The sequence below is a fragment of the Acomys minous genome, assembly GCF_964271855.1.
Source record: "Acomys minous genome assembly, chromosome: 6".
NCBI classification, from domain to species: domain Eukaryota; kingdom Metazoa; phylum Chordata; class Mammalia; order Rodentia; family Muridae; genus Acomys; species Acomys minous.
Genome location: NC_140487.1, coordinates 20,358,564 through 20,383,500, shown reverse-complemented (window position 1 = coordinate 20,383,500; position 24,937 = coordinate 20,358,564). Strand labels below are relative to the sequence as shown.

The following is a 24,937-nucleotide window of genomic DNA, read 5'->3' as shown; positions in this document are numbered from 1 at the left end:
AATTATAAGTAAGATATTTGTAGCCAGTTTTCTTTAGTAAGCATATTACGTTTTACGGTAATTACTTAATCTATTTATTTTGGGGTAGGTTCTCTTGTAGCCTAGGCTGACTCTAACTCACTATATAGTTAACCTTGAGCTTCTGATCCTCCCAAATGCTGAGATTACAGGAATGTGCTACCACATACAGTGTTGGGGATGGCACCCAGGGCTTGATATGCCAGCTGCACAAGCACTCTACCAACTGAGCTACCGTCCCAACCTCAAGCACTTCACATTTTAGCAGCTAATTCTGGGGATTCACATTTTGTTTTAGTAATGTAGATACCTTGAACCAGTAAAGTTAATTTTCAGTTTTATTTCTTTGAGCCAAGGTACAATAAACTGCAGAATGATTTGCAGAAGAGACTGCGCATGGGTGGGAGTCTAGGTATCTAATAGTGAGAGTACTGTTGGACCTGCATGCAGTGGACTTACACAGGAGGAAGGGAGCAGGTGCGGAGCCACGCCTGTGTCCAGCACTGATGAAGGACAGGTGTTCTGACACAGACGACTTTGTCTTGAAGTCTAGTAGTGGATCAAAGTCTGAGTGGTCTCTCAAATCTGGCAATATCACAGTTTTAACACTGAATCTAGAGGTTACAAAAAGTCTACTTTCCATGTAGGCTGCTTTAAAGACTCAGCAAGAACTATAACAAACATCTTTATAGATTAAGTTATTAAAATATCATAGAGGGCAAAGTTATTGCTTCATTCAGAGTCCTAGGTGATTTGAGTATCATAGGAGCCCAGACATTTGCATACGTACTAGTTGTGAAATCAGCAAGTAAGGGGAGCTTAAGTTTGTATCCAGGGTCTAATTCCACAGGGGAACTTAGCTATACCATTGTCTCCTTCGGGGAGTCTAAACTGCCTCTTCCTGGCCAGTGAATAAAAATTTCCCAGCCTACTCATTAGCTATTTAGCCTCTCCTTTGAGAACTTATTTCTAACTTGAGAGTGAGGGGTTGATGTTGGATCTGAGACTTTCATCATATAGAAGATTTCCTTTCCTTCTCATTCTGAAGTCTCTGAATCACATGGAAGTGCCCCTTATCTATTGGAGAGGCAGTATTTAAAAAAAATTGTCATACAAGCTATAGGTAATCACTTACAAAGCACACTAATCATCACAGAACATGCAGAGTCTTGTTGAAGAGGTTTGAATGAGATATGTCCCTCACAGGCTCATGTATTTGATCACTTGTTCCCAGTTAGTAGCGCTGTTTATGGAGGTTATGGAGTTTAGGGTCACGGAGGCTTGCTGAAGGGAATGTATAACTAGGAATGGGCTCTGAGAGTTCATAGCCGTGGCCCACTTCCAATTCATGACCTTGACTTCCTGTGTGACAAAATGAGATCAGCCAGCTGCCTGCTGTGGCTGCCTCCTGCCACGTCCTCCTTCCATGACAGACTCACACTCAGGCACAGTTCGCCAAATTAAACTCTTCCTGCTATGCAGATATTGTGAGACTAGGAATGGGCATTCATTCTATGTCTATTTCCAGGCTCACAATAGCTGTACTGTACTGAGATATTGGACAATGAAAATCATTCATAACTGCCTCTTTATTGTAAAAAACCACATATACTGAGTATAGGGTATAATTCACAAATTTTAAATATATTCCCATTGTTAAGCCATCATTCAAAAAGGTTTTTCATCTTGCAAAAACAAAACAAAAACAAACAAACAAAAACCTTCTCTACTGATTCCTGTCAGTTTTCCCTTGGAAACTACCTGCCTATTTTGTTCTATACTTTTGTTCTTTTACATATTTCCTATAATTGGAATCATAAATATTTTTCCTTCTCTGACTTGATTATTTCACTTAATATAATATGCTCCATATCCATCATCTATCTTATAACAGTCAACAGATTTGCTATTTTTCTTTCAAGGCTGCATAGTAATCATACACACACACACACACACATACACACACACATACACACACACACACACACGTATATATGACACTTTGCTAATCTTTCATTTGTGGGTACATGTTTGGGTTGCTTCTACTCTTTGACTACTAGATAACAAAATGCTTCAATAAACAAGAATGCTCAAATACCTCTTCAAGATTCTACATTGAATTAATTTTGAGGAAATAAAATGAAATAACTAATATGACTTATTTTTCAATGGAGGGCTTAATGTTTGCTTAGCATACCTTTTAGGACATTGGTAATGCTAGAACTTGATAAATCCTCGAATTCTGTATTGAACTTCTGACTGGTCTCTTCAGCCTTTACTTGTAAATCCAATCTCTATTGTGTGCATACCTCCAGATGACTCTTCCAGGTTTGGGGCTGCTTTGTTGTTGTTGTTTGTTTGTTTGTTTTTGTTTTTCTGCTTAAATGCCTTTAGTGGCTCTCCAGTACACGTTTTCAGCCTCTGCTATGGACCTAGTCATGCTCTTCATGAATCTGTCACTCTTAAAAACACTGGCCAACTTACCATTGCTGTGTTCATTTTTCTCTCCTCTGGAATGTTATGTCTAGAAATGTCCTCCCGTCTTCATCTCTACTGCTAGAAATAATAGCTATCTATTCAGACATTACCATATTCACAATTGTTTTTAATTACATTTTCTATCATATGTTGGAGAATAAGGACCGTATTCTCCTAAGTTTTGAATCTTGTGATTTGCCCAGCACAATGCCTTGAAGGTAGTGGGCACTGGACAATGTTGTGTGGTAAAGACGGAAATTAGGTTCCTGGGTGAGTTAAGTGCTGAATTCAAATATTAGCCAAGTTTCTCCTGTAGTCTGCAATGCTCTGAGCCTCAAGTTCCTTTTGCAGACTCTGTTACTTGGTGTTCTGCAGAGGTACAGAATTGAGTGAATGGATATAATATTAAAAGAAGATTATCAGATCAAGTCACAGGATGCAGTGTAGGTGACCAAGCAATGGCAGCCCTCATACTAGAGAAAACAGGAACTCAGCAGGGCTCAGTTAAGAGGGGTTGGGTGTCTCTGCAGTTCCAGTCTGCTGTAGGGGCCTGGGGCATGCCTGCAGAGCCACTGGTCTTCAGCTCACTCGGAAAGGCTGGAGAAGCTGGCTTCTGATGACGTGGAAGAACAGCAGCAGCAGTGGCAGCAGTGGTGACAGGGTAGGTGAGATGGACACGGTGTGAACAAGACAGATGAACTTGCCAGCTCAGAGGGAAGGCAATAGAAGGGAATATGTGGGGAAACATTTCCCACAACCTGGTGAAGACCATGCCTAACAGGTGGTCCCAGAGGCGTGTTGATTTCATCTAGTTAGGCTGACAACCAAGATGAAGCATCACACAGGCCACACAGAGTTTTTCTACTATATTTGTTTATGAAAAATTTAAAAGAAAATGCATATACAGTTGGCCTACATTGAACATTTCCAGTACATGGCAATGCATATATTACATAGCATTCCCCCACCCCCTTAGGAGATCTTGAATCTCTACAACCTAGAAGCATTTAGCTTTAACTATTTCTATGATCAAAAAAGACCAGCCAGGAAGACAAATTTGAAACAATGATAGATAAAACATTGTATTCGTAATGGATCTTATCTTGAAATAACTGTGGCCCTCGCCAACTTATAAAATTATAAATATTTAAGTATCTGTGAAATGTCCTCCACATATTTACAATCTCATCCACACAGTGATCTCCAGGATGTTCAAGCAAAATAATGAAAAGCTCATCTACAAAATGGTTCAAGGCTCACACTGCCTAAACTTCATCCGTTTTATAACGGCTAGTATGGTAAACTTTGGGGACATTCAAGAATGTTACCCAGATTTATAAAAGCCAGGACATCCAAGAAACAAAGGGAAATAAGCTACACACAGACACACACACTGTATAGAACATATGAACATATGTATGTGTGTACATATCTTTATATATATTCCTGTATGTATACATGTATGTATGTGTCTATACATGTATATATTATTTAGACGTGTATATATTTATATTTATACAGTATAATGTATATATTTTTTGTGTACCTGTGCATATGTGTGTGTGCGTTTGTGTAACTCTGGGAAAGTCTAGGTTCAGCTGCACCTGTACAGCACGGATGGATCTAAGCTTGCCTGTTTCTTTTTAAAAAGACTTAAAAGTTTCTCTGTCTGGGAGTGAAAGTTGCCCATGGAGGAAGTCATTAGGAGCTTAGCACACACTCATAGCTCTCCTTTGCAGTGATTTAGGTGTGCGCAGCCTGCGGCCCAGGACTAACTGTCCCCGGGTTCCCTCCTTGCTGCCAGGCTGGCCCGAGGCGGTGCTGCGCTGTGCGGAGGCCCTCCCGCGGGAGGCGCGGGCGTGGAGGGCGTGGGCCGTGGGCGGGGCGAGCCCCGCAGCCTGGGTGCTGGGAGCTGTCAGTGTCAGGCTCAGGAGAGAGGAAGTGATCGCTCCGGGAGGAGCGCTAGCCTAGCCGCGCAGCGTGAGACAGCACATCCTGCTGGTGCGGGGCCCGCCGCTCTCCGTCCTCCCGTGCCTCCTCCAGAGCCTCGGTGAGCCTCCGCGGATAACATCCAGGTAACCCGTGGGGGGAGGTAGTGTCTTCGCGCAGCTGCTTCCGCGCCCCTCTGCAGCCTTCCACCCGGGCGGCATCCGTAGGTCACCCGGAGCCGCCGTGCACCGCACAGTAGCGGCGACTGCTGCAGCCACCGCTGGGTACAGCCTGGGCCCCTTCCCCAATCTCCTTCCTACTCTGATGCCCCTGGCTGGAGCTCCCCAGGAGCGGAGAAGCGCAGGCAGAGGAGGAAGGGTCAAGGGTGTCATCACCTTGTAGCCCACCTTGTACACTGGGAGGGGCATGCCAAGGTGTCTTGCCTTGGTCTTCTCGGGGAGCAGAAGGCCAGCAGCTGTGCTGTCCACATCCCTGTGGACTACCAGCTCGTGGCCCCTGGGAAGGGAGAGACGCAGTGAGGGAAAGGATGCTGTTTGATTACATTTCCGAGCTGTCTGCAAAGCTCTAGGATGCTGTTGCTACCCGCCAAGTCGGAGGAGGCGAATGCACTTCCAACCGAGCTTTAATTAAACACTCGTGCAAGATGCCAGTTTCTCTCTCTGCTGGATTTAAAAAAAAAAGTGCGACTGGGGATGTGTTTTGGTAAACACCTTCGCGGCTGCCTGGCTCTCCTTCCCCGACTCCCACCCGGAATTGCTCTGACCATACAGAGCTACGAGTCGTCATCAGAGCAGTGATCCTGGCAGCCCTGGTGGGGAACTGAGTGTACGGGGAGTCTTATGACTTCTACCTCAGGAAAGGTTAACCTGAGAGGCCAATCCAGGAAAGAGAATCGCTTAGGAAACCGAAGGCGCAAGGAAAGGCAAAAAACAGAATAAAAATGCTGGCTGTCCTGGACTCTACCACACCTAAGGCAGGAACAAGTAGCCAGCCATTTTCTTGCTGGAGTTGTGTTTAGAATGAGCATCACAGACTTCATACAGTTCAGAGTTGTGAAAGAATTGCTTCCAGACATCGCAGACTAGCAAGTAGCTTAGCTGACTGTAAAAGATGCCAGTAGCGGTGTAAGATACCCTTAGCTAACAGCATAGATACAACTGTCCCTGCAATACTTGGGTGCAATTGTGGAAGTTATTGGTGAGAAATGTGTGGATCGGTATTAGAGTACTGGTCACTTTAAAATGGGAACACCTAGTGCAAACTGCATCCTTAGGGTTCTCTTGAGAATATGTAATACTTGCTCTTTTTTTTTTTTTTTTTTTTTTTTACAATGCCAACCTTGCTACTACTAAAGATTTGCTCTAGGAAACGGATTTATCTCTGTTCTTCCGACCATAATTTCCGGCAGAACAAAAGCTGGCAGTTCTAGCACTAAGGCAGTGTTTTCTTCACTGGAACTAGCTCTTCAGGATGCCAGTCAGATCCGAGGATCCAGTGATCAGGAGATAGGCTTTTAAAAAACCATGCAGCACAGTACAGGAGTGTCCAATGCACACCTTGCCAGCCTGCCCAGGCTTGGGCACTACTCTTGTCCCAGGACATTTTGTGCATCTCTGTCTTGATTCGGGGTTCTGGAAACTGTGCACCTGCATGGATCTCTGGGATGCTGGGGCTTTTTTTTTTTTTTTTTTTTTTTTTTTTTTTTTTTTTGTGGACTGCCTGTCTGAGGTAGAGAGGACTGGTTCACAGCTTCTGCCCACTGCCTGCCCTGACCCCTTTCCTACTGCTTATATGCCATGGGTTGGTTGTCCATTAAAAAGCTTGCCTGTATCTTATGAAGGATATGGTTAAGGTGGTGAGCAGAGAAGAGAAGAACTCCAGTGTACAGACTGAATAGGGCAGAGTCACTAAACTGCTGACCTGTTGTGTTTAGTCTCTGACGAGCTTCTGAGCTGGTAGAAGGGGCCTTCCTGCTAGCACGCTCTCTGGTTGAGAGGAGGCACTAGGGAATTTCCCCTAGCACTTGTCTTTCCTGAAATATCAACCACTGTGTCTACATCTACTGAACTTTTCCCCTTGAGTTCAGCGTGGGTCAAGCAACTCCTAAGAAACCCACACATTCTGTGCATATTCAGACAGCTATGTAGGCCAATAGTGTAAAATGAATGTCAGGCTCTTAACCCCAGGCTGGTCTAGCAGCCCAGGCTTTACAATTTAGCCTTATGGGACGCTCATAATTTTCTCTTTCTTTTTGTCACTTAAACAAGCATCAAATGAAGGGATCGCAGACACCCGTGGAAAACCGAGTATCTCCTCTTCCTGCTTTACTCCCTTCACACCGTGTTCACTAAGTCCAGCCAAAGCTGATAAGAACAGCTACAATGTGTTGAACATTTTTCATGAATTCTATTTTGAGTATCTTCTCACTTGTATTAAAGAAAAATACTCACTGGAAAATGCACGACACAGGCATTGCTTATAATCCTTTTTAAGAACTATGTCATAAAGATGTGAAGGTTACCTAAGTTAAGTGTCTAGGGTGTTCATATTGAAACCCAGGCCTCCATCTATAACCACATTTCCAGACTATGAAGTCATTCTGGCTGCTTTAATTTCAGATCCTGGGTAGTAGGTTCTTTTCTTGTTATTTCTATTTTTTAAAATTTATTTTTATTTATTTATTTTTGTCCTTGAGTTAGCTCCACAAGTTGGAGACCACTTAAACATAAAACCGTGTTAAGTGATATAAAGAGGTTATGGTTAGTAAATGGTAGCGATGGGATTCTAATCAGGCCTGGCAGGTCTACTCCAAAACCTGTCTATTTTGGTTATTGCCCTGTGACAACAATAATAAAATGTAGAATGTAACTGTCCTGGCAGGAGATCTTTCAGAGACATCTCCTGGGTCTTTAAGAGACATTTGGGCTCTCAGACTATTGAAATGATTCACACCAACTACTTAAAAGTTTCCGAAACACTTTATGCAAGGGCAAGAGAAAGACTGAAGTCCTGCAGCAATCAGGGGAGGAACTGTTTTCACACGGTTTTGACCTTGGGCTAAAACTGGAGGCTCCTGATGAGTTGGTAGTACTATTGCTCAGTTCTGCCTACCTCTTGCCTCTAAGTAAACCAAAACCTGTCAGTACCCCAAAGGGAAAGTTGGGGGTCACTGAGTCCCTTTATTTGTTTTTCACTGAGCAAATGTCCTTTGTGCTATCATTCATCTCTTTAGCTGGTGTGTCAGGGGTAAGTGGCCTACCATGGCTTGTTGGGGCTGCCCGGGTCTACTTTCTCCATGGCCACTCCCCTGACAACATTTTCCCTTAGATTACCCTTGAAGCCACAAGAGTAGTCCAAGTTTTGGTCACCTGATTAGTAACTGTTGATGAATGTTAATAATTAATATTCAGTCATATATTTAGTAAAATCTTATTTATTATTAATCAATAATTTCTCCAATTAACCACACATTAAGACTATGACCATTCAGAATTAAACACAGAGGTGAACATAATAACTAATTTATTATCCGACTATCAATTTATCTGTCTCCCACTCAAGGTCCCAACTACTTACGTTATTATCTTCTCTGGAATAAAGTCCATTCTCTCCTTTGCTTGCCTTTTCTGGGACCTCCAGCCCCCAACTTCACCCTCCTCTATTCTGCCAAATCCTAAGCTTCAGCATTTATTATTATTTTTTATTAATTTTATTAATTAGGCGGATCAAAGTTTACATAACAAGTACAGGAGTATGGCGAGAATGTGCTCATCTGAACAGGGTCAGCAATAGCATTAAAATACACAGCACCAGACCAATGCCCAAGTGGCTGTGAATGGCACCATAAACTTGAGCTCCATTTACTGACCCTTTGGAAGAAAACATTGAATGCACCCCTCACCCCAGTCAAGGATTTCATACTGTGTAAATTGCTGCTCCCTTGACCACAGATTCCTTTTATGAAAAATGTATGGTTTCTATATTACCTAGCTAATGGGAGCCATGAATTTGTTTGTGTACTTTGCTAGAGCAAACAATGAACAGACTGATATTTTAAGTTCCCCTCCTCCACACCCATGCATCCTGGATTATTTCCTTTGCTTTGCTGTATAGGAAGGCTGACATGAGAATGTCAAAGCAAATCTTGCCACAGTGTAGACTACACTGCCTAGATACTAGTGTGCAAGTGATCCTTGGTAGGTACATAGTCTCCCTGGTTCTATTTGATAATGATGGTGATGATGATGATGATCATGATGATGATGATGATGATTATGTCATCATCATTACCATCTCCACCACCATCATCATGATCATCATTGGAGTTGATCCCTTTATGTCCATAGACAGGAGGCACATGAAGATTTGGGGTGGGCATTGAATCCAGTAATGTTGATGCAATATTTTATGCATATCTGCATAGGTATTTTAAATATAAGAACCACTGGTCCTTAAGGAAGGGGTGTAAATACAGAAGTCACTGCTGAAATGTATAAAGACAAAAAAAAATTGTGCCAGGGCTAGCCAAGAAAAACGATGTTCCTATCCGTCATAATTTTGGCATTTCCCTAGAGTCCAGGTGTCTGTCAGGAGCGTCTGACATGAGTGTGATGTCCCCAGAAGTGGCCATGGCTGGAGCATTGGACCATTTTTCTGGTGCTTACCTGGGACACAGTTGGAGCTTTATTACTGACACAGCAGTAGTTCATCAAATTGCCCTAACATCCTGTAAGGCAGATGCTCTTATCTTCTTACATAAACAAGGAGATGCTTAGAAAATCCAGCCACTTGTCCCAGGCTACCTGAGGCCAGCTAAGGAAGTGCTAGATTTCACACACTGATCAGCCTAACTCCGAAGCTCATTCATTCCCTTCCTACCACGTCTCATTGTTTCTCTTTCCCTGTCTGCCGAAAGTACTGACACTAATGTAGCTTTTTATTATGGGGCCACTCAGCGTCCTTCAAGGACATGCTCACATGCTGATAGGAAAAGCTTGAACGTATTGTCAGAAAGAGCACAGAACTTGTACATTTCTCCGTGTGGCCTGTTTTCATTGAGTCAAGATGAAGCCTCACTCAGGTGACTTTCACGCGTCTCTAGGCGTCTTGGAGAATATAACAACCCTCCCCTAACCCAGCTGCAAGACTGTCTGCCCAGGACGGCAGCAGTGCAAGACTCGGTTGCAAAGACGCCATTTCCTTCCAGGTTCCCCCACTTTCTGGGACTTATTTGCTACAGTAATAATGCTGTGGTCTGGAACACAAACCCTGCACTAAATCCTGGGAGGCCTTGAACTTTCCACGCATGCTCAGTGCTCTGTTTGCAATACGCATTAACCCTGAAGTTATGTTAGAGAAATGGAGAAATGGGGGTGGGGTGGGGAACGCACATTCAAGATCCTGCTGAAGGTTTAGTGTTTTTACACTCTGCTGTTTTCTTGCAGTACTCTGATAGTTCACCCCCATTGTTTTATTTTATGCTATGGAAAAGCTATGGCTACTGCGATGGCGAACACATAAAGCGTTTCTGCTACGGTTAATGGCTTCTTTGCAACAAACAAAAGAGACAGACCCGAGATACTTTAGTGTGTGGCTGTGTCCTTCGCCACCACATGAGCATGGCCCTGTAAGCGTCACTATGATTTAACGTAATAATTCTTAAAGAATTTTTTTGATTGTTGGTTTTTCGAGGCAGGGTTTCAGTGTGTAGCCCTGGCTGTTCTGAAACTCTCCCTGTAGACCAGGCTGGCCTTGAATTCACTGATACCCACTTGCCACTGCTCCCAAGTGCTGGGATTAAAGGCAATCACTACCATCGCTGTGCCTAAAGAATTTATTTTTTAATTCTGTCACCACTTCTTCGATTTTTTGGTTGGCATCTAATTTTTTTTTCATAATGGATTTTAATAATCACTATGAGGGATGCATAGGTAGCTCAGTCGATGAGAGCACTTGCTGTGCAACCATGAATACCTGAGTTCAAATTCCCAGAACACACATAAAAAGCTGGATGAAGGCATCACGCGCCTGTAACCTCAGCACTGTAAGGGCTGAAGACAGGAGGATTCTTAGGAGTGCTGGCTGCCAACCTAGTTACAGGTTCAGTGAGAGGCCTTCTTTCAAGGGAATAAAGGAGAAATTAGTAGAACAGGGCAGCAGATGCCATCCTCTCACTTCTGTGTGTGCTAGGATGTATGCACATGCCAGCCATATGCCTACACACCACACAGATGCACCACACACACCCACAGAGGCAAAAGGAAATAATTAAATTATATGGAACGTGATTTTTCAGAATATCATACACTTTGGCATTTAAAGTTAAAATAATGGCATCGTGAATATAAATATAAAATAAATATAAATATAAAATATAAATACCCTAACAACTATTTAGAAGGTCTCTTTAACAAAGGGATCAAACTCAGTAAAATTTGGCCCTCCCTTCCTCATTATCTCTCTTGTTCCCTTCCTGCTTTCCTTCCCCGCTCGCTCCCTCCTTCCCTCCCTCCTTCCCGCCTTCCCTCCCTCCTTCCCACCTCCCCTCCCTCCCTCCCTCTCTCCCTTCTTTCTTGTATTTCTTATTTTCTTCAGCAGTGTGGAAGAAGTGCCTTTGTAAATGGAGATGAGAATGGAGTCCCCTCAGGGGCGGAGGGCACACTCTTGGCACACCAGCTCTGGGAGAGCAGACCCACAGAAGCTGCAAGGCTGCAGACTAGTGCCCTTAGCTTCTCCTTCTCCATGCTCCTCACAGACAACTCTGTGTGGCCAGGTGCTCTATGCTGTGGTGCAGTTACTGGCGCCAGGTGCCTTGTCCTTTGTGGTTATATTAGAGGAATTGAGGGCAGGCTCACACTTACTAATGCATGTGCCTGCTTCCTTTTCAGACTACAAATTCTCCAGTATGTCCTTCAGTCTCCCAGGAGAGGCTCTGACATATAGAAAACTCACACTAGGATTTAGTTGATCTGAAATAGAAGGCAGAATAAATCCCACTCAATTTTTTAAAAGGCTGTATTCCTTCCTTTAAGCCATTTTAATATGTTCAGTAAAAAAAAAAAATCACTTTCTGAAATGTAGTATCCATTGTGAGTTTGGTCCCAGTGTGCATTTGGGCCTGGCGATGCCTAGGGTTTTGGAAGCCTTGCCTCCCTCCATCACAGTCATACTGTGTGTCTCTGCGGCGGCAAGAGGAGTCTTGGGAACTTTCTGTTCAGGAAACAGCAGGCAGGATTATTTATGGTATACGTTTTTCCTCTGTGAATCCCGTAAGCTAATTCTTTTGAGAGGCAGAGATGGATATACATGGAGGTACAGGGAGACAGGAACAAAGAATACATGTTGGTACAATGTACATGTATGTACTAGGTGTGCAGGTGTGCACACATGTGTAGAGGCTAAAGAGCGAGGGTACTGGGTGAGGTTACATGTCTCCCATGAGGCCTGAATGCTGCCCTGAAGGAAGTACACACTTCTTCCTTCCGGTTTGAGCTCCGTTGGCTTCAGGGCAGAAAACGGTGAAGCACTGGGTCAAAGCTTCTTCCTCTCTTAGCTGAAAAGGGTGGAACACAGAACAGAGATCCATGCCAGAACATCTCCAGTTCAGCTGAGGTGCAGGAGAAAAGATTTCTCTGCAGTAAGTGTTACTGCTCTTTCATCTGGGCTGCTAGCACCAGGCCAGGTAGGTAGTAGCAGGGAGCTCAGGACTCTGAAGCCAGGCATAATGAGCGCCTGGCCTGACTATTTGGAACAGCCAGTAACCCGCCACTATAGATGAACTGCAGGCGGGGGTGGGGGGTGGGGGTGGGGGGGAGGTGTGGGGGGGAGCGTGGGAAAGGAGAAAGCCCATGGAATCTCAGCTCTTCTGGCAAACTTTGGAGGCAGCTACCAGGGTGACCAGTGGTGGCGATCGAGATGTGAACCTGTCCAGCATGGTGAGTCAGGAACTTGTGCCCACAGCGAGGAAGCAGCGAGTCTCGGATGATCGTGGTGGAGGAAGGGAGTGAGAGAGCATTTATTTCATCAATCAGGGACGTTATAAACCTTGGGTAGTGGGAGGGGTTACAGGGGTCAACGTGTTTGATTCGCTGCGGCTACAGGTGCCGGGGATACTTCATTTACATGCAGTTGCACAGTCCTATCATAAGCAAGGGAACGCCGTACTTAATCATCTTATGGGTAGTGGGGTTGGAGGGGCGTTGAGGGAATAACTTCAGGTATGGTTAGAGGTATGGGAAAATGTCATTGGCTGAAATCTAAGGTACCAGGACATCTCATTAACACGGGGAGGGTATTTCCAGGAATTCCCCAGGTGTACCCTGAAAGGTTTCTTATTGGGAAAGGGTTGGGCCTGTAATCTCCCTGAAGGCTATGTGACACTCCTTAGAGGATCTGAGGTTTCCCCAGAGGAGGCAGAGAGGAGGGAACCCAGCTGAGAAAAGGAGTCCGACTCTGACCTTAACAGCAAGATCCAACAACTGGGCATCTTCCTCAGTCTTTTCAAGCCTCTGTGTTTGGAGTCAGGGTGTCTCCCTGAACATGGAGCCTACCTCTGGCTGGCCGGAGAGCTCCAGAGACCCTCCTGTCTCTATCGCCCCAGCACTGGGGTTATAGACTTGCACTACTATCCTAGGCTTTTTAGGTAGTTACCAAGGGACTGACCTCAAGTTAGTCATAATTTCACACCAGGGATTTTACTAACCAATCTCTCTTAGACTAGTTCTTTTGCTCTGGCTTTCCATATGATACTCTTTACTGATCAGTTCAGTACTTTGATGTAAGATTAATGTGATGAAGAAAAGTTATGATTCATTATTGGATTGATATTTTATTACAATGTCCTGTGTGAAGTCATAATAATGAGTATATTTGAAATAGTGATAATGAATAAATGATGACAGAACATTTAATCTCCTTTGTCTACAGTTTACTTTGCAGAATATAAGCTAGAATGTCTGCTCAGCTTAGGACAAATTATGCCCAATTTTTTTTGTTGTTGTTGAACAAGATTTAGATTTTAATAATTGAATTAGACTATGGTCTCTCCTCTAGAATTCTGTTAAGATTTTATAGTGCAACATATAGAATTGTTTTAAAATGTATGAAGCTGTTGAATGTTAACATTTTGTGGAAGTACACATGATCTGAGAGTCTCAAAAAGAAATTATGGAATGTCTGTAGTTAGTGGAGTTTGGCCACTGAAAAAGAAACAGGCCCAGGGGAAATGTGTGCTTAGACAGTGTCCTCTTTTTAAATGCCCTGCCTCTCCTGTTACACCATGCACCCGGCTGGTGTCAAAACAGCAAAGGGTTGTGGGAAATGCCGTGTTTTGTGGAAGAAGAATAACAAAACCTTTCTCTGCTTGCTTCCTTTATATGTGTGACTTTGTTCACTCTTGGAAAGGTATAGGTTACTCCCAGCGAGAAAGAGGATACTCCTTGTTTGAATGCTTCAGGCCCAGAGGAAGGCAGGAATCTATTTACCTAAGTTAAAATGTCAAGCTAGATCTCCCCACGTAAACACAGACCACCCAGGGACAGTTTAAGAGGAGGGCTTAGCCTTACGTGCTTCCTTGTTCTCTCTTTCAAGGTTTTTAATATTTTCAAAATCCTGCTGAAAAGTAATCAGCACCTCAGACAAGGGGGAAATCCCATAACTCACATCATTCGTTATAAAGGGGAACTGTGCTCAGCTCCCTTGAAGTTTTCTAAAATAAATATAAATACCTACCCATGATGAACAACAAATTAGAAATTTTGTTGAAAGTGGGGGGAAAGGATTTGTTGGGGAGGAAGAAATACACTCCCCTAGTGTCTTCTTTCTTTGCTACATTGTGTGAAGGCTAGGTACTTCAAGAATATTAGCAAAATTTTACTTTTAAAACATGAGTGAGGACACTAGGGACATATGGTCAACTTCATGATTCCTTTCTGATACACTGGGCAGGTAAATATGAGCTGCAAGTGGAGAGTATTTTCTCAGCTCTTTAAAGAAAAACACAAAACTGAAGCTGCTTTAAACTGCATGACTATGTGTTTCATAAACTGAAATGTCAGTATAAACTGACATGAAGGCTCTATGATATGATTTCAGGGAAGATTTTTTTTTTTATATCGTGGATATGCAAGAGAGAACAGCTAGAGGCATCTGCAAGAATCCAGAGCAGAGAGAGAAAGAAATAGACTAATATCCATCAGACTGGATAAGGCCAGGGCTATCTGTGCGAGACGAGAGAATAGCAGAGGGTAAGGAATGGAGAAAATGGTGCAGAAAGCAGGAGCAGAGCCCAGAGGGAGAGCGTGAGCAAACACTTTGAGAACAGAAGGGTTACACGGGTGGAGAGAAGGCTGTGAGGTGGAAAGAGCTCGGGGCAGAGAAGGAGGTGTGATGGGCAGGATGCTAGCATGGACTTTGAAATGCATAACAGAGTCTAGAGGCCAGCATGGAGTTTGATACGTGAACTATGCCACCAATAACCATATGTCCCTTCTGCCTTAGATAAGAGAAATGATTCCTTTTGGTCAAGGGGAACCAGGCTCACATGTTCCTGAGGAATGCTAGCTTTTATCTAACTACCAGAAATCCTCCAGGTTGAGCTCAGTTCTGGATGTTTGGACTGGCTTTTGAAGTTTGGGGAATTGGAGTTTCCTTTAGACCTAGAAATATTTACACCACCTTCATGGGACATCTCACACACAGCCAGGGGCAGGGGAAGAAGTGACCTTGGCAATTTCCAGAACTCAAGGAAAATGAGAGTAACCAGAATCTTGGCTCACTGGGATGGAGTTGGGCCATGGGCTGTACTGATCAGGTCAGGCTGTATGATCATATAATAAGAAATTGTTGTATTCTACATTCTTCAACAAAGCAACAATAGAAGACTTTTCTTGCACGTGCTTCATGTGCAGTGTGCACTCTATAATCATATGCATTCTAAACGCCAAATGTAGAGGCTTCATCTCACAGTGTGGGTCAGCCAGGACCCTTTCATCATATGCACTCCAAACCCCAAACGTAAAGGCTTCATCTTGAACTATCCTCCCTTCACTGCGGCAACATTGCATACCGGATATACAGAGCCTTTGTGAAGTAACCCATGACAAGTTTTCTGGCTTGCATTTCATTGGCAAAAGCCAGTCACATAGCCTCACTTTATGTCAGTGGCTCCTTGATGCCATTTCATGGCAAAGGAAGGAGCCATTTTCTAGTTAATTATAAAAAGACATTGGAAGGGAGAAGGGTTGGCATAAGAGCTGCCTATCCTGGTGATAACAGCTAACTAGGCATCTGCTTTAAAGATGTCCTGCCACTCAGGAGCACCTGAAAGAATGTTTGCTTTTGTGCTAGGGTAGTTAATGCATAGGGATTATTATCAGCATCATGATGAAAATAGGTTCTTAGAAGAATGAGCTTACAGGTCTGGATTTCTTAACAATAAAATGTGTGTAATGATAAAATTATATTTCTTTCTCTAGCAGTTTTTCAATTTTGGTCAAAATATTAATTTAGGACTTAAGAGTCTGTCAGCAAAAAGCAACACTCACTTCTCTCAACATTTCCCTATTCGAATTTGTCAGCCAAACAGATTTCAGTTTTATTGATATTTTACTCTTCATGCTCTTCTTTTGTTCTGAAATTTGATGTGACGTAAGAAGAAAAGCGTAAAGTAGTCATGGTTAATTGAGAATGGATTAACATGACTAGGAACTCAGGTTCAAACCCAATCTGAGCACTTCCTAGACATTCAACCTTGACAAGTTACGCTCTCTGCCTGTGCCCTATTCACTTCATCTTATAAAGCAGAATTAATAAGAATATACACTTCCTTGTGCCATGACAAGACTTAAAGGAATAAATCTCAGTTAGGATTCCAGTTCTTAGAGGGTTAATTTTTCACTTTGTTATTTTGGTATGTTCAATACAAACATTGACTTCCAGGGGTGAAGGAACTCAATTGAACATGAGATTAATAATTGTTGATATTGCGTTTTGGCGGCTGGGAGGGGCTTATGTGTTCAAGGCTGGCCTCCGATTTGCAATGTAGTGCTTACCCACCTCCTGCTTCCTCCTCTTAAATGCATCACTGCACCCAGTTTGATACCATGCTTCAGGTGTTCCCTCCAGTGAGGACTTGATCATGACGTGTCAGACCACTATTTGGTAACTGTTGCATTCTTTTTTTTTTTTTTTCTTCTCCTAATTTAAGGATCTAGGAACTTCTATGTACTAGTCAACGCTGCTCCTCTGCTCGGGTCCTGCTGTGAACTTGGGACTAACACCAGCATGCGTGCTGGTGTCAAACTGAACCATCAAAAGCAGTGATCTGCGTCTATTTCCTTTCCTTCCTAACTGTTCATGTTGTAACATTCATTCATTCCTTCGTTTGTACGTTTGTCTATTCAACAAGTACTCACTGAGTTCAGGTCAGCTGTAGGAATGGTGTAGAAGCCGTAGGGGTAGATGACAAAACCTTAACAGTTTGTAGCCGTCATTGACACCGAACAAGAACCCTGGATGTGGTGACGCATGCCTATATTCCAGCACTCAGGGAGCTAATGCAGGAGGCTCCAGAACCTCAGTTCTCCTTGGGCTAAATTAAAAAATTAAAGGCTTGTCTGGACTATGTAACAAGACTCTGGCTACAAAATAATGACGACGACGACGATGATGATGATGATGATGGTGGTGGTGGTGGTGATGATGATGATGATGATGATGACAACGATGACGATGATGATGATGACATGTTGCAGCCGATTCCATTCATAATTGTTCTTAGTGGGCTATACCATCGCTTCATTGATTTATTTGTTCATCCAGTAATCACTATCTCCCATTGTACCTGGGGAATAGTCGCCTGGTCTATCTTCCACAAAGCAGACACTGCACCCACTGTACCATTTCCAAGGCATATGCCTGTACACCCCCACCGCCAACTATCCTCTGTTTCTAGCATGAGAAACAGAAAACTATGAGATAACTTGGTAGATAGAGTTCACACCCTGAATCCTTATATTATGCAAAGAATTGTATTAGACATGCCAGGGGATCTATTTTGAAGCTTAATTTGTCACGTTTTCATGCTGTAAAGCAAAGGTGTGATATGTAAGGAAGTGTTAATTTGAGTTGCTGGCATTGGTTAGCACACTGACTTAGATGCCATTGAATTAATGTATAAGTGCTTGAATTTTTCAAGGTTATTAAAAGTTTTTTTAAAATATATATTTTTCTCTTGCAATTCAATAGGACCAAAACCGCACAAATAATTGCCCTGGGTCACTTACAGCCTAAGAGTATAGCTTCTTTGCCTGTTGACACTCTGGCCCCAAAAGCCATTCAAACATATGCTGCAGTCTCATTAAGCTGTGCTGTCCTGAAGACACAGGCCCTACTTCTGTGACTGCCTCCTACTGCTCCCCCTTCACACAGCTTCCCAGGTCCCATCCTCAGCACATGTCAGTGTCTGGCTGCTGCAGCGCTTCCTTCACAAAGCCCAGTCCATGTTCCAGCTACAGCACGCTGTCAGCAGTGTGCCATGCCACCTCATGTCGTTAGCACATTTTTCCATGCTGTGTTGCTAGAATTTTCCAACCCAATCATATTGTGATTTCTTGAGACAGGCTTTATTTTGATCATTTATATAAAGTATACCATGGTGTACTCAGAGCAGGGCCTTTATTTGATAGGGCCTTCGTAAGTTGTCATTTGGTTGAATTAACATAAAGATAAATTTAGTATCGTGGATTCAAGTGCATGAGCTTCTAAATCTTAGCACCAAAAAGTTGATTTAAAAATATTTGATGGTTGATTTAAATTTTTAATTTTAGACCACATGTTTCTTTATCATACACAGAATCTAGCCAATGGTATATGATTATATGTAAATATATGCACATGTCAGTATGGTATAATGTAAAGAAAAGGAACACTAAATATAAGGGGAGAAAGAAGAACTGCATGCAGGTAATGGACATGAGTTATGAAAGAAGAAATGAAGCTAACAGTTTTCCCATTTCTAATTCTGTCATGGAGCTTTTGGTTTGGGCAATGGTTAAGTACATAAAATATATTTGATAGTGAAGGTATAAAATTTAATGGGAAATTCCTCAGCTTCTGTTTGGAATGCCTATGCTAACTGTAGAGAGGTTCATCCAGACTTTGGGTCTGGTTAATTTTGTGCATAATGTTTTTATTTGTTTTAAAGTTTTTTTCTAATAAAGTTTATAAAATTTAAAAAGTAAAAATAAAATGCTTCAAAAATTTAACTTACAGCAATTGGCTTGTAAAGTAATATGACTTTTCTTGCCTTGACTGAGGGACTTTCATCAAACATTCAAGGATCTTTTTTCCCTTACTTCAGGCACGTCATCTCACTTTTCTCTTGACCAACCCTTACCTTTGTGTAAAGAGTCATTTGTACAGCAGAGACTGGAGCTGAGGGAAGAAGTATGGTTTGATTCTCCCAGAGGATTTGGAGTTAGTAACTGTAGGTACGCCTATGTGGATACATGCTCATATATAACCAGGAATTGCTCCTTGAACATCCACATTCTTATAATGTGGTCATGTGTCATATTAAAAATATGGATTCAGATGTGACCTCAGCTATCACTTAATATACACACAGGCATTACTAAGGTATGGATTTTATCCATGAAATACTAGATTATTTTTTACACAATCCAAGTCCTCTAGAACCATGACCATGACTAAATACACATCCAATGTAATCATACACTATACATTAAGTCACAAACATAATATGCAAATTTCAACTCTCTGGGAGAAACTCACTCTCCTGTTTGTTTTATTTCAAGAAATGATAGAAGGTGACCACACATGATTTCCAAAATTCTTGCAGAGTTCCTCAACAACATCACCTGTTACTCAAACTGAAGAAGTTACATCTGTGCAGCTGTCCTGATATTTTGCAACATTGCGGTTTAATTGATATTAACTTGAAAAATGACATGTAATAGGGCATCCTAATAAAGAAAAGACGATAGAAGAGCTCATTTCAATTGCTACTTTGCATATTTAGTCACTCCTTATGTGCCATGATTCATCCACCGCTTTACAATTCTTTCTGCCAAAACTTACTCTCTTTAAAATCTAATATATGCAATCCTATATTCACTCAGAGAGACAGATGGTTGGAAATGGCTGTAGCTAAATTAAAGTTTTTGAATTAAAAAAAATATGCATGTAGTATCAAGCAGGTTTAAATCTTTTTAAGAGCAGGGTAAATCTGTTCTGAATACTGTCTCATACCACAGAGCGATCCATTCAAATACAGAACCCTGTGCCAGGCCAGGCAGGAGTGTTTGTAGAAGCTTTTCAAATGGCCATTTGCTTTCTAAAAAAGGTATAAAGATTGTGCTGACTGGACAAATAGCCAATGCTCAAAGCCTAGAGTGTCACTCAGCATTTATGCTGACATAATCCACAAGAGCATGCTCTGCTCCTGCGTGTCTGGCAGGGCAGTATGGGTTTTCTCTAATTTTGTGGACATGATGGGACAGCTGCAAATATGAGTTGATCTTCATGGAGGCATCTTCCTCCATGAGTATGTGCGTTAAAGTTTTCAGAGACTTATTTGCTCCTTTCTGCTTGCTGGCAGTCTTAAGCAAGTAGAGATGACTGATTTGGGGATTCCCTATGAGGCTTTCTCCCCACTGCCCTGTGAGTGCGTTATATGTTTCATGTGCACCCAGATGGTAATTAGGTTCTGCAATTAGGATAGTTAGAGCCAGCTCAGTCTCCAGCAATGGTCATCAGCCTCTTCTGCTCAATGTCATAAATCAGGAGTATCACAGCGAGAAAGCAATTGGTCGAGAAAGAACAAAGATAGAGATAAATTTAGAATTTAAAATATGTCAATGGCAGAATTGATATAGATTTCTCCAACCTCCACCAACAGTAATAATTCATATTTACGTGCTTGCCTGTCCAACATGAACACCATGAAACAGTATTTTCCATTAGCATCTGCTGTAATGGTTCTAATCTATTTCTTATCAGAATGTCTATGGCAACACACATGACTTCAGAACTCTGCAATGAACTGGAATCCTTGCTTTAAAGGATAGCATAGTACATACTCTGTGATATAAGTAATTATCCCCTCCGTACTTGGTGAGATTCTTCTGTTCCTCTCCTCCCTGCAGAGAACTGCCGATCCATTTTAGGGATAGCACAGCAGAGCTTTCTCTGTAGGGTGACCACCTACGTGATTTAGTGTTGAAACCCACCCACCCCCCTCCCCCTTTCAGGTTACCTTGCATTTCTGTGCAAAGTTAAGGATCTAACCTTGGATTGTATTTCCATCTTCATACCTCCCACTATTTCTATTGTATTTAATCTTCTATCCATATAAAATTACCTACCCTCCCACCTGGTCGTCTTCCCTACCTCCCCATCTTTGTCCTCCTTCTACTTGGGAAGCCCATTCACCCAGGCTTCCTTGGGCCTTACTTCTTTGGTAATGGTTTAATCCATCTGCTCCGTGAAGCTCTGGCTCATTCTCTCTATGGACCAATGTGTCATCGCACACCACATTGATTTGTGGAGTTCTTGGTAGCTCTGACTTGTTCTCAGCTGTCTCATTCCTCATCGCCCATAGGACAAACACTGTGAGGAAAACTGCTGACATAGTGAATGACTGCAGCAAAGAAACAATATAAAGGAAGGAGAAGAGCCCAATTAGATGCTAAGACCATGATAGTGGGTCAGGGGAGAAAGGAAAATATAATAATAGGTGCACATGGTCCTCAAGAGTCTGTGCTGTGAAGAATAAAGTTTAATGACAAAGCAGTTTGCTTTGGACAAATATTCCACATGGCCTTCCTCTATCTCTGTTTCTCTACTCTATGTTTTTAAGGGTTTGTTAGCCCTTACCATTTCACAGACTTAGTTATAAAACTGTAAATATTCTATGATTGGCTTAGGGGGTAATTTTACTAAGATGTTGAGATGTCTTCTATTTTTAGAAGATTAAAATAATTTGACTTTGTATAAGCATACGTGTTGCTGACTTACATTAGGAAAATCTTTTATTGCATTTTTAAACATGAAAATTGTTCCTCTAACTACCTAATGGCTCTTGATATGATTCCTCTATTGTGATAGTTTAACTTTATTCTCACTTGTGAGATGCAAGGACACTTGGCAGTTTAATTTGCCCCCATTCTATACCAGGAGAGAGGACCATGGTAAACCATGGTCTGCATCTGATGCTGTCAAAATTTAATTCACTTCACAGAAAAAAATATGGCCTTTGTGTATGAACAGCAGGCTGGGGAATCCTAGTTACAGCTAAAACTAGTCATATCTAAGGATTTGCTTCTTAACTGTTGTATTAAAGATTGATCCTCCAGGTTAGCTGAAAGCCACTTATTTTTAGCAACATTCATTTATTATCTTAGCAACTCGGAGAAAACATCTCTACGTGCAACAGAGAACACTGTTCTGAAGCACAGATTATTTTTCCAGTTTTAAAAAGAACAAGCAGCCTTCTGCTTGATGATTTATTCTAAGGCATTTGGGGCAATAAATCCTAGACTGCTGGATTTATTGCGTGTGATTACACAACAGAAGATGTTAATTATCAACTCAATGGGTTTTGCTAACTAGCCCATTTGGAGTCAGTAAATACGGATTAAAAAATGTAAAGCAGGCAGGGAAAAAATTGTATCAATGGACCTATAGTGGCAATTGTTTAATAAAAGATAACTTAAAATGTGAATTGATATTGGAGTGGGTGTTTATTACACATCTGTGCTAGTGGGTGAGGAAATGAATTTCCTTCACCATGGAAATAAAGCTTTTGTTTTTTTTTTTTACATAGCCATGGAATTTCTTTGAATTTGTTCATCTAAAAGCATATCCCACTGGTGGAATTGGTTGATGTTTGGAAGATTCCTTGTAGTTTAGTGAATGCACAAAAAGCCTCCCATTCCTATGAGATGGTTGCTTAGCAGCTCAGGAGACTGAGCTCATGGCCTGGTGTTACAGGTGCATCGCAAACCTAGCTGTGGCCCTAGCAGCTGTGAGTGTAACAGGACGGGAAAATCACACCAACTGAACGTCAACACCATGTTAGCACACGCTGGCATTTCTCCTGCATAGGATGTTAAGGACACCTGTGAGGGGTGCTTGGCCTGTGTTTGCGACATGGTTTAGGATACAGTCCTACAGATTGTGGCACTTAACTGGTGATACTTGAGAAATAGCTTGCGTGGAAACATACCCTTCTCTAAATCAGAGCCCTCAGCTGAGAAGTGCCACAGGCTCTATGCAGAAGAAAGGTACATCCTTATTTCTCACCAAGGATACAGAGCAGAATCTGAGCCATCAGTCTCGGGGGGCTTCCCTGGGTTATTACCATTTGGTTATATGACTTTTCAAAAAACATTTTAAAATTGCATTTATTTATTTACTTGTGTATATTTTGGGCGGGGGTGTATGCCACTGTGTTTGTGTCTGTCTGTCGGGGAGGGTTCAGGTAAACTCTGGGTTCTGGAACTCAGGTTGTCAGGCACAGGTTGAATCAGCCCACCAGCCCTGTTATAAATACAAATATATATATATATATAGTTATGTATATAGTTATATATAAACTATTTATTTATGTCTTCAGCCCCATAGACGGGCATAAGTCCCCTGTGCCACATAAAACTTATATAAATAAACCTTTAATTTTTTTCTTGATACTGTCATTTGTAGGGTCCCCAGACAGTGAATCCAAGATAGGTAGAAGGAAAAGATAGTTTTTCCTCTCCTATATTTGATGGCTTACAAAAGCCTTCTGGAGGATCTGACTGAGTTAAGCTATAAGAGGTGGACAGGAGTTATCAGGTAATGAGTAATGAGAAATGCATTTCTGAAATTTACTGAGTTACAAAGGCATGGAATGGTTTGGTATATGATGTCAAACAAGAACTGAGAAGTGGGGGGTCTATGGATGAAGAGATGGGGGAACAGAGGGCTTTGTATGCAATGACACAGGGTTTGGGTACATGTCATGGCATGCTGTAATGAGTGAAGTTTATTCATCCAATCCACTCACTGTGGAGGGTGGACAAAGAGGAACAAAGTCAAGAAGAAAATACAAGGTTAAGAGAGTAGAGTGACTGCCAGATGAGCAATAATGAAGACGACCATTGGGTGATGTGAATGGATCTGAATAAGGAATAGCAAGATTGTAAGTTTACATAGTAAATGTGGAGGATTGTTGAAACCTGTCTGTGGGGGATTTGGAGGCCAATTAAGGAAAGTAGAAAACTATGAGACAGCAACACTGCATAAGAAGACTTATTAAATTTCACTTTGATAGGTTTGCTTGAAAGAGGAAGTTCCTCACAATAAATAGACTTCACAGCCACAACCACCTGGCCAGAAGGAGGAGAGCTCAAGCAAATTCCCAGTAATGGGAAAGGGGGCCTATGTGTGTTGTTGTCGTTGCCTAGAAACCAGTTGGGTGTCAGATCTGAGGGTCAGAGAGCCCTGAAAAGTCTGTGAGATCCACTGTAGTCTTATTCCCGGCTAGCAGATGTCAGGGTAGACTTTGTCATGCACACAAAGAGAGGCATGGATGCGTAAGAGTTTGTGTTTGTTTCTAGTGGGTAAGCTTTCAGCTAGTGGTATCAGCCAGCACCATAAAAGAAAACAGCATCGAAGCCAATAGCCCAAAACCACCTTTAACCTGCCTGACACAGCATGTGTGTTTTGGATGCCTACTGTAGGTCAGTGTGATGCTGAGGAGCTAAGATGCAAGTTCCAAATGAAGCTTACATCATCATTTGTGGAGAAGCTGCCCTTTCGCATGTGTTTCTTGGGAACACATATGACCCGACCTGCGGGGTTCAACTAAACCCGACCTGCATTCCCTGTTGAGAATGCAAGACACAAGAAAGGAAAGCAAGTCTGATTGATCAAACTCTCAAACTTTATTAGCCAGACAGCAGCTTTTATAGTTCAGAAGGCAGGGAAGCATATTGCTATAGCAACCCAGCTGCAGGCTTTCCCAAAACAGGGAATTTTAGGCAGGGTCATAATGTCCTGCCACACAGGGTATCTGGCTCCCTCTTTGTCTAGTCTAACAGCTAAACCATAACAGGGTTGCTCCATCTCTATCTTTCTTTAGTCTAACTGCTGACCCACAACAGGGTCATCTAGTTTCTGGTGAAAGGCAAGCTCTAGGAAAGACAGAGACTTAAAGGTGCAGACTTGGACAAGATGGCTGAACATTGGCCATATGGCCTATTGTCCATTCCAACACACATAGGTTGGAAATTTCTATTTATACTGATGAACTACAGCATCTCTAGGACCAGAGAGATATACTTTTCTATTATGTAAAGTGCAGTGCCTATTTTCTTGGTTTAGTTACCTGGCCTGGTACTTGACTAAGGCAGATGACTCATCCTTTCCAGAGGTTTTGATCCAAGAGTCATTTTGCAAAGTCCTTTCTCTTTCTTTCCTCCTGCTGGTT

At 42.2% G+C, this 24,937-nt stretch overlaps 1 protein-coding gene across 4 annotated transcripts in view; it reads left to right on the top strand.

Moving 5' to 3' along the window:
- The first annotated feature begins 4,375 nt into the window (after positions 1-4,375).
- Positions 4,376-24,937, top strand: part of DYNC1I1 (dynein cytoplasmic 1 intermediate chain 1) — a 290,036-nt gene continuing 269,474 nt past the window's right edge. For 2 of the 4 annotated variants that reach the window (XM_084784778.1, XM_084784776.1), the window contains exon 1: positions 4,376-4,571. The gene's annotated coding sequence lies outside the window, so the exon portion shown is untranslated. The remainder of the gene's footprint in view (positions 4,572-24,937) is intronic. The other 2 variants (XM_084784777.1, XM_084784775.1) reach the window with 1 other exon arrangement.